This window comes from Strigops habroptila, chromosome 1 (assembly GCF_004027225.2).
Source record: "Strigops habroptila isolate Jane chromosome 1, bStrHab1.2.pri, whole genome shotgun sequence".
NCBI classification, from domain to species: domain Eukaryota; kingdom Metazoa; phylum Chordata; class Aves; order Psittaciformes; family Psittacidae; genus Strigops; species Strigops habroptila.
Genome location: NC_044277.2, coordinates 127312764 through 127326690, shown reverse-complemented (window position 1 = coordinate 127326690; position 13927 = coordinate 127312764). Strand labels below are relative to the sequence as shown.

At 36.4% G+C, this 13927-nt stretch overlaps 1 protein-coding gene across 1 annotated transcript in view; it reads left to right on the top strand.

The window, feature by feature from the left end:
- Positions 1-210: 210 nt before the first annotated feature.
- The window catches only part of DGKB (diacylglycerol kinase beta), a 367688-nt gene continuing 353971 nt past the window's right edge, over positions 211-13927 (top strand). Inside the window, exon 1 of the mRNA XM_030503309.1 lies at positions 211-279. The gene's annotated coding sequence lies outside the window, so the exon portion shown is untranslated. The remainder of the gene's footprint in view (positions 280-13927) is intronic.

The window sequence follows — 13927 nt, the reverse complement described above, 5'->3', positions numbered from 1 at the left end:
TTTTTTTGCTTAGAACAGCTCCCAAAAATGCAGACTTGATAAAAAGCAAAATGACTTGTTGATGAAAACATTCGGTAATGAAAACACCTTGATTCCAATGGAACTACTATTGTTAAAAGTAACTGATTTAACAAGAGTACAGTTGCTGTAACTGTTATTTAGTGCTATACTTCATATGTAAATATATTTCAAATGTTTTAACTTGCAGATTAAAGGCAACTGAATCCAGAAACAAGGACAGTTTTTGAAATCATGCACTGCCCAACTCAAACCTGTCAGGTAATTAAACTGTTCTGTTCTTCTCCTGATGTTCCACAGTTATAAATGAATGAAAGATATGCAGAGCCATGGGTGATAAGCACGTTTGGAATAAACAATAGCCCATGGTAATATTCTTGCTGCTGCGTGCTCTTGTTCAAATGGCCATGTTAAATCAGAACACAGTGGTAAATCAAGTACTTGATAAAACAGAATTGAATATTCTCTGCATCATAAAGTTTACTTTTAGCAACCTGGTTTACATTTTTATAGTAATGTAGTTTCTTCTTATTTCCTTTTTTTCATGTAAGTATAAAATTGCATTACTTTATTTAGAAGTATTTCAAACAAACAAACAACTTGTTCCGTAACTAGTGCAGCTCCAGGAGGATGAATACTGTTGTCTCTATTCTGCTGAATAGGAGCAAGATCCTGATAAGGCTATAATGGTATATTTTCTTCCTATCCAAAATATATATCTTTTGGAAAATTCTTTGCAGCATCTCTTAAACACCAGAGTGGGTAATGAGAGTCTCATGGTTCAGGCCACAGAGAATTCAAACTCATCACATCTGACCATGACACTTCACCTATGCCTGCTGCTTTTGAGGTTCACCCAAAGGCAGAGGCCACCAAAGATGATCCTGCAAGGGCCCTGTCACCTGTCCCAAAGGTGGTGGGCATCAATAGATATTCTGAAGTCAGAGCAAACTGCGTGCCTGTAAGAAAAACGTGAATATGAAATCCCAAGTCCGTGAGACAGCTGAGCCTCAGGGCCCTACCAAGATCTCTCAGGTCAGAGAACTGCAGGTGTAGCCATGTCATCTGCAAAAACACATATTGTTCATAAAAGCTGGACTGGCAAGAGTACTGTTGTCCTAGTATAGGTTTTCAAGCTAGATTTGCAGCATTAGTGATTCCGTAGAGACAGAACAACCCCATTAATTTAAAAGAAACTGCTACTGATTTGCAAAACCAAGTTAATTACTGGAAGGTCAAGGCTGAGTACTCCCTTTTAATTAAGTACACTCTGGATATTATTAAAAAATGCAAATAGTCCTGTAAAGTAAGGAGGGGTGGGGGGGCGAAGAACCCTGTTACTTTCCTCTACTTTAAACACAATTGTAAGTGCTTAGTGACAGACAACAGCAAAATCCACCTTCTAGATTGACATTGGAATTTACATAACCATATATAGGTGCCTATGTGCAAAAAAATACACACCCTCTTTAGCTGGTAAGGATCTGGTTGGTACAGCCTAAACAGATTTCTAGCTCACTCCAAAGTGGAAACCTGCACTGGAGCAGCTGAGCACCTCTAGGTTCTATACTCTGCCCTGACTGTATTTTCACTGACTGTAATGGAAGACCAGGCATCTTAAACTGTGAGCTAAATCGTACTTAAAAAATCCTTGTTGTGGTTTTTAAACCCAACCATTTATGATACTGTGGAGTGTGAGCGAACCTTTTTTCCAACTTTTGCCTCAGATTTGGAATTTGCTTTAAATATACAAGAATTTGGGATAGATCAATATTAGAAAGAATGATATTTTTTCCCCCACTAAATTCTGGTCCAGATGATGCATTTTCACTTTTTAAACGAGCTTTAATGAGCATCTGGAGGCAGGTTTCTTATAAAATTCATTAACTGTTTTAGTTCTGCTTTTGTTCTAAATGCTATAAATTATTTTGACTGAATAACTTTAATGCTGTTGTGTATTTGGGAGCTTTCACTTCAACTTGGTGTGCAATGGCAATGTTTTGCATTTTATTTCAGTTTTTGGATGAAACGTGAGGTAACTTCAAAAACTACAGCAGTTTCATTGGGTGCTTTTGTACATACCTAAAATACAAAATATTTATTGTCAGTGGAGGTCTAGTGAAAATATACAGAAGTGCAATGAATTCCATACAAGGTATGCATGCAAATACTAGAAGAATCCTTCAACAACCACCTCCCTATTTAGAAACAAATTAAAAATAAGGTTGGTAGCCAGAGGATGATAACTCCTAGTAATGCAGGAAGTGTTTCTTTCAGATTAGGCTGTACATGTAATGAAGTAGGAGCACTTTGTATCTTGCAGGTGCTTGTACGTTTCTGTTTGTACTATGCGTAGCACTTCTGATGTATGAATTGGTTGGCATAACAAACTATTTTGATACAGACATGCGCATTTAAAATCAATGTTTAAAATTACTTTTTAATTAAGGTGGACATTATTTCCTATAGTTAGAAACCATTTTTTGTTGTCAACTTCTGAATAATAAAGCTAGACATTCATTTCTTTTTCAAGGCTGAGGATTCATTTTGCAAAACACAAATTATTTTGGCATAGCTATCAGGAGAGAATGAGGCAGCAGTGGAGCTGATTATGGAATGTCCTGTGGTGTAACCATCTAATATACAATACATGTTACCTTATGTTCATTTTCCCAAAGCAATTTTATTGCTTGAATTCTGAGCAACCTAGCAGTCAGTCCATTGCAAATCTTGCATTACAAGTCTCTAGTTAAACCTACGTACTGTGCTCGGTATTCCGTGTTGCTTACAGTTGAAACATAGTAACAACTAGGACAACTAAAGAGAGCATTCTGTATGCTATCCAAGGAAGAAGGAGGCTCTTACTCTAACTACTATCTTGATTCATACTCGCCATTTTCAGTGTTTCTGCTTGTGTAAAGAGAAAGCCAGGAAGAACTTAGAGACCACCCTTTCCGGCTTACATGAAGTTACACTCTTCAAAAAGGTTGATTTTTAGTTATTTCAGTGCTGTTTCCAGGATTTCTCTGTCATCTCACCAGAATTTCATAAGCCTATAGCAAATTGTAGTGCATGCATGCTAGGCATTATACAGAAAGAAGCGGTTCCGCCTAACTCACATTTACACAAGACAAATGAGTGGAAAAGCAGAATTCAAGTAACAGAAACAGGAATCTCAGAGTTATCCTGCAAGTCAGCATCAGGACCAGGAAGTTGAAAAGATCTTGTGATTCTCACTGTAATATCTTGGAGTTTAGATCACAAAATCTTTGTGATTCTTAATAAAATGAATAATTTAATTAAAGAAGCACCTTGAAAGCTTCCATTTGATTTGCAACCCATCTATTTTTTATTTTTAATGCAGCAGTTGGTTGTTCCACAGGAATAAAGTATCTATGCCCCTTTGGTCAACTTGGAGTGTCTGGGAACAGAAAAAAATATTCCATGCTTGTGCACTATTTTGCAGTATTAATGAGTGTTCAGTGTGCTTTTCCCAGGATACATTTTCTCAAGAAAAATCAGATGATTATTTGCTATGCAGCCCAACACTGCTAGTTAAAAAAAATAAATAAATAAAAAAATCTCAGCTGTCATAACACAGCACCAAGTTTGCACATGGAGATAGACCTGCAAAATCTGCTATAAATTCAGGGAACTCTTTGCCCAGGTATCATCTCTTTTAGAAACTGTATATTTCAGGAAGGGCTTGCTTTTATGTTAAAAAAAACAAAAATCAAAAAAACCCAAAACCTTAACATTTCAGTAAGACCATTAAATTTGCTTTAATTTGTTTTTCACTTAGCTGGGTTAGTAGAATACACTTGCCCTAAGCTATCTGATCTAACTATTGAGAGGAAAAGTTGCTGCTCTTCCTTTTCCTTCTTTTTCTTTGCTTTTGAAAATATAGCAATTAAAGGGGAACCTAATTATAATTAAACAAGTAAGTAATTTTCTTTCTGCATTACAATTATTAAATTCTTGGTTCTACTTCTTTTCTGCAACATATTTTGTCTCGTTCTTGCTCATTTATTAGTTTGAGAAGGCCACAGCTTTGGTTCTGATGTTATGGGCCCGATCCAAATATCAATTGAAGTGATTGAGACTCTACTTTTTCTCCAGTTGGTATTGGATCATATTTTAATAGCCCACTGGCAAATTGGAAAACGAATTACTTTTATTAAGAAGCTTAATTCAATTAAAAGACCCTTTCCAAGAACTTAATCTCAATTGACAGCTTATTGTGCCATTAAAAAGCAATACAGGACTAGGGCAACAGCAAACCAAAGAGTTGCTTCCTTGCAAATGATTTTGCAGTCAGTGCTAATGATCTAGTTCTTCTTTTGTGAATTATGCAACTTTTTTTGAATTTTTAATCTATTAAATCAGTTCAGTTGGGGAAATTGGAATGCTTCTAACTGCAGCATCACTTACCACTGTTGTTCCACAGCCTTGACAATTATTCTGAATGCCTTTTATTAAGAAGGTGGGGGTTTTTTTCTTATTATTAAACACTTACTATTAGAGTGCACAATTTGAGTGCAAATGCAATATCTCTAATTTTGAAGAATTACTATAGTTTACAGCTTCTCATCACCATTTATCTCAGGATAAGTAACATCTTACTCTCTGCTTCTTGAAGACTGTGTGTATCACTTTTTCAGTCGCTTTTCTGCACTAGAATCTAATGTCAAATATTACTAAAATTGCACAACCTCCTTATGGGCGTTACAGATATTTAAAACAAAGTATATACCAAACTCACTGCTACATTTTTTATAGCTGAGATGTGGTTATTAAGGTCTTTCTTAATAATCTCATCTCAGATTCCAGACTGATAGAGCATTCTAACTTGGGTAATTTCTCTATGTTCTTATCTTCCTTTTCAATATATATTTCAAAATTCTCCTTAATTTACAGCTCATTAAACAACCTTTCAATTTCTCTGGTTTTTTTCAGAATATTTTTCTATTTCCTTTCTGTCATTATTTAGTTTCTTTAAACATATGGAAAATTAATATAGGGCATTTCATCTGGTTGCTTCCCTCAGCTTTTCTTCTGGCTTCTTTATTTAAGGTCATCTTTCATTACTTTTTGAATATAGTTCATTATAGAAATGTACATTTCTATAATTCTAGCTAACAAAGATCTCTCCATTTTCATATATCTAGGACCTCATCTGTAGCCTCTAATGATGAAAAAAGAAAACCCCACCAACTTTCTTCATTGAGTATTCAGTAAAATGGATTAAGTCCTCCCAATGTATCATGAATAGTGTAATTTAATAACTGATGATATTTATTACATTTCTGACATCTAGTTAAAAACTTTAAAATAGTGTGACATGAGGGATTTTAAAACTATAACTGAGGTCTCTTGATTTGCTGTGGTTTTCAGACAAATCAAATCGGAGCATTTGTCCTAAATATGGGACACTTTTTCTTTAAGAATGGGAGGAGCAACTATTACGTACTTTCTCTTCTGACAAAATTTGCAAATTTGGCTATTGTGGGAATAGATGGGTCCCTCAGGCAGAGAAAGTAGCTCAGTTTTTAAGAAGTAGCTTTGAGCAATTAATGGTTGTCTTTGCATATTAAAATGGCTTTGCTGCAACATTTCTATTTAAAATGGAAATGTGTCATTGCATGGGCAGCTTTGCCACAAGTGGTATCTCAAAAAACATGCACGGATCTGTGAATCTCTGGAAGGGCTGTAGTGTAACACTACAATACCTCACTGAATCCTTACAGAGATAGAGTGCTTGTGCAGCATCAGTCTCACAAATTCTCTCCTCTCCATTTCCAAATGCTTCATGCCAGAAAATACTTCTCTAGTACTTCCAGTCTCGAACAGACCTTGCACTAGTCTGTGTAAATTGGAGTCCTTATTCTTTTATGGAAATAACCTAAATTCTCTGTGCTTCCCACGGAGCATGTGGGTCAGCTGACAGATCAAACAGAACAAGATAACTGCTTTGCTCACGCTGAAACCTTTCTCCCAGTCAAGAGAACTGAATGTCTCTTACCTGATTAGTCATTGGCTTTCATAAAATTTGTAAGAATTTATCATTCATGTGATTTCTGCTCTTCCAACAGGAAGTAGGAAACCTGATCCTGGCTAAAGACAAGCTAAACCAAAACTCTCGCTAGTCATGATGTTATTAGGTCATATATTGACTTTTGAAGAGTTTTACATGAGGAACACATTTTTCTAATTGGTATTTTATTTTAGAGAGGGCTTCTAGCTTCAGTTCATTAGTACTTCTTGGAAATGTATACCACACTGCACTACTTAATGCTATACATGTTCTTCCAGAAGTGCCGTTGAGTATTTTTTTCTTTAATTATGATATATCAAGACAATCATAGCCTACTTCCTGGTCTTCCCAGATGTCCTACTTCATTTATTTCTCTGTACCTACCTAGAGTATTTACTAATTCCTGCTTTCTGATTTCTATACTTGCTGCTTCCATCACTGCTAAATTCTCTATTGTGCACGAATGTTTATGCACAGTTTAGACTGTAATATATCGAGTCTGACAACTTGCAATAACTTAATAGCAAGCAGATATGAGTAATAGCTACATCTATATTGCCCTCCTAATCAATTCCTGAGGACCACCCTCTTGGGGATTCTCTGTATGGAGTACCTCTCTTCACAACATTTAAATTCCATAGACACCAGATCACCCTTGCTGTGTTCACCTTGCATCACAGACAGAAGCTACAAGGTACAACAGCAAGCCCCTACTGCTGGCCCACAAAAGTGCTTTTTGCACTTGATCTTCCTTCTCTGCCTTTTCAGTATATTTTGCACTTCTTGTAGGATGAAATCCCTGGTGAGTAACCCACCTGACTCTTCATCTCTACCAGTGGCTTTTACTAGGTGGAACAGGAAGGACAGTGTAGAGTGGCTGAGCATATTAAAACCAACACTGCCCTTCTTGTAGACAAAGTTCATTACTACATTAAGTCTGAAATAAGTTGACTTCTGAAGAGGGACCACAACAGAGAGAGATATACAAATATAAAACAACTGCTGCAGTGTCATCAAGGAAAACGGTACAAAGGAGCAGGGATGCATTCATAACAATACTTCAGTTAAGCATAGCATTTCCACTAAAAAAAATGGGGATTAATTAATAAGACGCTGTTATATGCCTTAGTCTTTCTAACATTAACAGCAGCTTCTCAAATAATGAATTTTGCATTATATGTTCTGTCACCTTTGTTAAAAGCAAACTGAAAGTTGTTTTTAAAAGCACAGTGCCATTTGAATAAGACCTGAGTTTATACTCACTTCTAAAAAAGAATTGTGTTTTACCTTTAAGATGACCATCACAGAATTGAAAAAAAAAAAAAGGGAGGACGTTGGACTTTGGCAACTGCAAGCCACATTTTCCCAAGGTGATTCAGGTGAGGAGCTGGAGAAGACCCCATCTATATCTTGCTCCAGAGCCACACACATCATAGCAGCTCTGCTGGCTGCAGCACTATTTGGAATTGTCAGGCAGGATGATATCTCCCTTTCCTCTCCATCAGGCCTACTTTCCTCAGTATCTCTGTCAGGTGAAGCCTCCTACAGAAGGATCGCTGGCCAATCAGTAAAGAGTAAAAGTGGTGGATAAGGTCTGAAATTCCTACTCACAAGTGCTAAAACACTGCACCAACAATTGTATGCAGGTGGATGACTGTTCATACATATGCAAATGTACAGTATAAAGTAGTGAGTTTCCAGATAATAAGCCTGAATATATAACTGATAGAAATGAGCAAAATTTTCAGCATCAGGACTGGTTTTTTGTGTTCTGAGATGGGCTGTGCATGTTTATTCACATTAGCAGACAGGCAGCAGTAATTCCATTCAAGACAGAGACTAGCCTTGAAAATAAGGGCTCATCAAAGTGTTTGTTATACACTGAAACAGACTCAGCATTGCAAAGACATTAAAACTAAAATATAATAAAAAACCTGCTTAAGTAACTACAGAAAATGGAGGAAGCATTAAATTAGTTGGTATACCCAAAATCTGAGTATACAATAATCAGTCTAAAAAGTGTAATTAAGATTTGCCTTCAGGCAGTAGCAAGTGCATATATTGTATTTATTGTTTGGTTACCTGGTTTTGGTTTATTTTAGCTTTCAGAAGCAAACACTTCCTTTGCCACATAGCTATAAGGTTGGAGCTTATATAATATACACAGTCCCATGGCCTAGTTTATATCAGAGATCAAATCAGATTTGATACTCCTTTGCGCTAGCCACTGCATAAGCATTCACATCAGAAAAAGTCATTGCTGCAGATAATTTCAGTCTAGAGAAGTAAAACATATATGAGGATAAAAGGCTTGCTCTAAAAATAGTATAAATGATTGATTAGATGATCTAGGCAAACATTTAGAATCTAATTCCAAGTATGTGGTTCTTGCATCTTACTGCTTAATGCTAAATTCAGTACATCTCTTGTTCTTTAAAACTTCTTAGAAACCTAGAGTTGTACATATTCACATATCCAAAATGGTACTAGTCTTCACAGCTGAGACATCATGACAGTTCATGCAAAACCTGAATGAGAGCCAAAAGCAGATTTATACCACAGTCTTTTAAACAGCTTTATCTGATAGACATCTCAGAGCATATCCAACAGGTATTCACATCATCTTCAAAAGCATCACCATTTCTTTTTAAAACTTGTCAAAAGAATGAGAAAGTGACAACACAAAATTTAAAAGAACTTGTTTCAAACCTCTTCTGGAGGGGTTCAGAGCCTCTGCCTCCCGTATGCCAGAATTTTAACATTTAGTCTGGTCTTGATGGGATCTGTCTCTGTCGCTTCTTTTGACTTAAAGAGCAGAAATGTTATTGTATGAAAATAGAGTTGAAAACATGGCATTATAGATCCTGTAGGTGGAAAAGCATCCTGGAACCTAGAAGAAAAAGAAAACAGAATCAAGTTTTTGGACCTTCTGGAGGAATACCAGTACAGTACCATTCCTGGAGTTTTGGCCCAACTCATCTTTTTTATGTTGGTTGGCATCCACAGGCAGTGAAGGTGATTCATTATCTTCCTGTGTGGTGATTTGCAAGTTTGTGTCCCTTCAGAAAGTGGAGTCTGAACTGCGATACTCATATCATATACTTCAACCACTGGGCAACCTTGGGCAACCTGCTCTTGATGATGTTGATTAAGCCAGAAGAGTTGGACCAGAAGACTGCCAGAGAACCCTGCCAAAACTCAACAATTTTGAGATTCTGCTAAGTTTTTGGCACATTACCTCTTTGCCCTCTGGGTATATCTCTGAGTGAGTGCAACCAATTCCACTGTGGTTTGTATAGACCCTGAGGCCCTCAGTGACATAGTTTAGTGGTGGTCTTGGCAATCCTGGGGCAATGGTTGGACTTGATGATCTTAAAGGTCTTTTCCAACCTAGTTGATTCTATAATTCTGTGTGTTTGATATGGGAATGAGTGAAACATGGCTATTATATTTAGTCTCTCATAGGGAATATGACATCAAATGTCCCATTGGATGCCTAGGCATTGATCTGTTACGTACTAACAAAAATAAGGAAGTTGTGGACATCTTTAAAAGTAGAACCTCAGTTACTCAGGGGGAAAAAAAGAAAATCCTGGTTGAATACTTAAGGTTGGTAATGTTAAGGGAGGATTTTAAAAACGGCAGTCTTAAATCACAGTGCTAGTTTTACGTGCACAGATCCTAGATGTCAAAGTCAAGTAACAGACCAACAGCAGACCTGGAGTATACAATACAACTATCTAAGCATGCCACTGAGTGCTTTACTTACAGTATCCTGCTGCTCTCAAAAACCACTTCCTTTATTTTAATCCTATTTATGTGGTGTAAATCTAGAATAAACTATGTTGGCAGCTATGACAGTGAAAGTAGAACAGAACTTAGCTTTTAATAGCATGTCCTGTTAAAAAAAATACAAGGGCAAAGGATGTATTGATAAATTGATATATTTTTCCCTGGAATCTGTATGGGAATTTGTTACCGAAGAAGTGAGTGGAATATGTTTTTTGTTGCGTACTTTCAACTGCACGCTAAAAACATATTAAAAACCATGAGTATTGTAATGATAGTAGGAATTATTAAAAAAAAAAGTCTATTAACTTTTAACAAAATGTGAATAAAATAGAATTACTTAAAGTATCTACAAAGTAACACTGATGTGTATGTTACATATAAATACAAAGATGTCAGTGGACACAGACAGTAGTGCAAGGTACATCAAAGAAAAAGGTATGCTTCTGTAGGGATCTACTCTGTTTTAGATATAGTAAAATATCCTTTATTACATTATTATAAATGCAGTTCAACTGATTTAAATAGATCCCTGACTTGTCAGCAAAACACAACTTCAAAAGGAGAAATAAATATTCATAAATTCCATCAGTAGCTGTGTAGGAATCTGAGATTCGAGGGCTATAAATAGGGCAGGTGCTAGCTAGCCACTACTTGCGTCTGTTGGTTTCTCTTAGTTCTCTAATTTCCTTGAATCCACCAAAAGTTTATTTTTGAAGACTGCTGGTGGCTTCCTTGTTACTAACTTAAATAAAAAAATTCTCTTTACCTTTTTTCATTGTTGAGCCCACCTTTAATTTTTGCTGATACAAAACATCTTTGGAGACATGTTCTTTGTCTTAATTCCATCAGCACTCTGGAAAACCTTTATTTTTAAGTAATTTAATATAATTAGTTCTTTCTTCTTCTCTGCTATTTATTTTCTTTCAATTTCCTTTTACAGATACATCTTCCTAACTATTTCTTTCAGCTTTCCAAATTTGAACCCTGTATCTTGCTTTTAAGTTCCATTCACTTTCAATTATAATAATATACATACCTCTTGAATATGTGGTGTAGTAGTACCCAAAGACTTCAGTCTTGATGCTGATTGTGTTGATGTTAATTATCTGCAGTCAGGTATACTAAAGTTAGTGTAGTTCGATATACATCTCTGGCTTACTAATATAGTAAGTTATGTTTTGTTTTTTCCAAATATTTTCTCTGCTGAGCACATTTAATGAAAATGCAAAGTCCAATTAGACCTACCTAGAAGTAGGTCTAATTAGTTAGATCTAGTTAAGAAATGCAAGTTTTGAATTCTTTTAGCTTGCTTGATTGTTTTATGACAAGTTACACTCAAATATCATGAGTGACATGCAGTTCTTAATTTCAATTGTGTAGTTTTTAATTTCAGCTGTACTTCAAAATAACTTCTTACAATTTTTGTTTTTTCTGATGTTCACTTTTTATAGTGTTTTTTCAAGACAAGGAAAATCATAATACCATTAGCTCTCTCTGTTTCTTTTCCTCTCTGCTCTTTATGTTGTGCTACACCAATAACGAAAATGTTACCATTAAACCATGCTTAATAATAACCTGTAAAGGTTCTACACTGCCTCTGTAGTGGGTATACATTCTGTTCTATGCTACCTCTTTCAACTCACAAATCAAGGAAAAAGTAGCTGTTCTCACTTCTGTTTTCTTTCTCTCATCAGACATGGTGTAGGGAGATGTTTCGTGCAAATTTCTTATGTGTATTTATTTTTTGAGACATGACCTCCTACTGTTGCCCTTTCACAAATCTACCTACAGGAAGCACATATGCAGGCATGATCTTAAACATAAGCAACATAAGCAAAGCAAAATTTAGAAGAAATTTGGAAAATGGAGGAAGAAAAACAACAAACCCAAGAATCCCTCAATATGTCTTTAATTTTATATTTTAGTAACAGAAATGATCTCTATGCACAATGTATACAGTGAACTAAAAGCATCTAAATTTAATAATTTTGTCCATCTTTTTTTTTTTTTTTTACTGACTACCACTGGCCAGAGAATATATTACACTTTGATTACTGTTGAACTAAGTCTAAAACAAAAAGCCTTCATATAACAAATTACATTGGTAGTTGAATGTTACATAGTGATTCTGCAATATGTGTTAAGATTCAACAAACGTTTAAGGACATGTCATATCTTCTCACAGAGTTGAGACAGTTCAGTAAACATACAGCTGGTAATTCATGTGTTAAACCCATCTTTTAAAATATAAAGCCAATTTGAGATATTTCATATAAATATATAACTTTTTTAATGTCTGCCAGCCATATGCTTTTTTATATCCTGCATATATATAGTAAAATGTAGTGAAAAAATTATGCATGTTACTGTTATAATACTATGTCAAGAAGTATGTGGTAAATGCATTTTGCCCCTTACCTCCAGCCCCAGTCAAGTACTGAAGAATTTGTATAGAGCATTTCAGAATAAGCGAGCTATCAGACCTCTGCTTCACAGGTAATCTTTAACTAAATAGTGTCTTTTCAGAGTGAACAAACATTTCTCATTTAGTACAACTAAGGACTCATTCCTACATCCAGTTGAAATCAATGGTACCTTTCATGTAGATTTTATCAGCTTGTCAACCCATTGCCTGCTGATATCTCTGAAAATCCTCCCACTGAGTTAAGATGGTTTGTCTGAGATCCGTCTTTGAAAAAGGAATGATAGAGGGGAAAAAATGCATATGCAGATGGAAAGTAGAGATGAGAGTAAGCTGTATAGAAAAAAAACAAACAGTTTTGAATTCACCGTAAGGTACTCTATACTGCATTTGTATAAGTACTGTACTGCATTTGTATTTGCTGCTTTTATACTTGCCATTCTTTCCCTTAAAGTACTAGAGATAACATTATAAAACCAGGGTGCAGACAAATCTATTGGTAAATCGAGCATTGTTAACACTCATATGATACTCTGTGTAATCACTGGCTCATCTAGGCTTGTCCAGCCTGGCAAAGGGAAGGGTTTGGGAACACCTAACTGTAGCCTGCCAATACCCATGAGGAGTCTATCAAGAAGACAGAGACATGCTCTTCATAATTCTGCATGGTGGGAAGACAAAAGGTTATGGGCCTAAGTTTGAAATGAGAGGTTCAGACTAGATATAAGGAAAAAATTCTCCACCACAAGGACAGTCCAGCACTGGATCAGGCTGCCCCAGAGATTATGCCGTTGTTGTCATTTAAGGGTTTCAACATCCAACAAATGAATAAAGCCCCTTAGTCTGGTCTCATGTTTGATCCTTACTAGAGATGTCCTGAGAGCATTTCCAGCCAGAATTATCCTATGATCCAGTATTCAAAGTGTGATCTATAAAATACTGCTTAGAGGGGGATAATACTCCTTAAGTTACTGGCTGTGCTCCTGTACATACAGTCCAGGATGGTGTTGGCTTGCTTTGCTGCCAGGGCACACTGCAGGCTCAGGCTCAGCTTGCTGTCTGTCAGAATCTCCAGGGCTCTTTCAACAGATTTGCTCCCTAGCCAGGCAGTGCCCAGTCTGGCCCCATCACTGCAGGGTTTTTTCTTCCCTGGTGCAGGGCTTTGCGTTTGTTCTTGTCAAATTTCATTAGGTTCCTGTCAGCCCACTCCTCCAGCACTTCTAGATCACTCTGGAGGATTAAGCATGTCAATTAGTCCTCCCAATTTGTGTCTGTAGACTTGTACTCCTTTGTGTCCTCCAGGTCACTGATAAAGATGGAAGGACAGATCCTTTATTCTTAAAGATGTGAGGATAGATCCCTGGGTAATGCCACTTGCAGTTGACATCTAGATAGAGTACAACCCATTAACCACTACCCTCTGAGCCCAACCATCCAACCTGTTACTCACCCATCTAGTTTTCACCCATCCAGTCTGTAATGTCCCAACTTGGACAGAAGAATATTGTGGGAGAAAGTGTAGAAAGCCTTGCAAAAGCCAAGATAAGTACCATCCACTGTTCTCTCATCCATATGTTCAGTCAGTTCACAGAAGACAGTCAGATTGATCAGGCTAGATTTACCCTTACTAAATTCATGATGATTTTTCCCACGCACCCTGT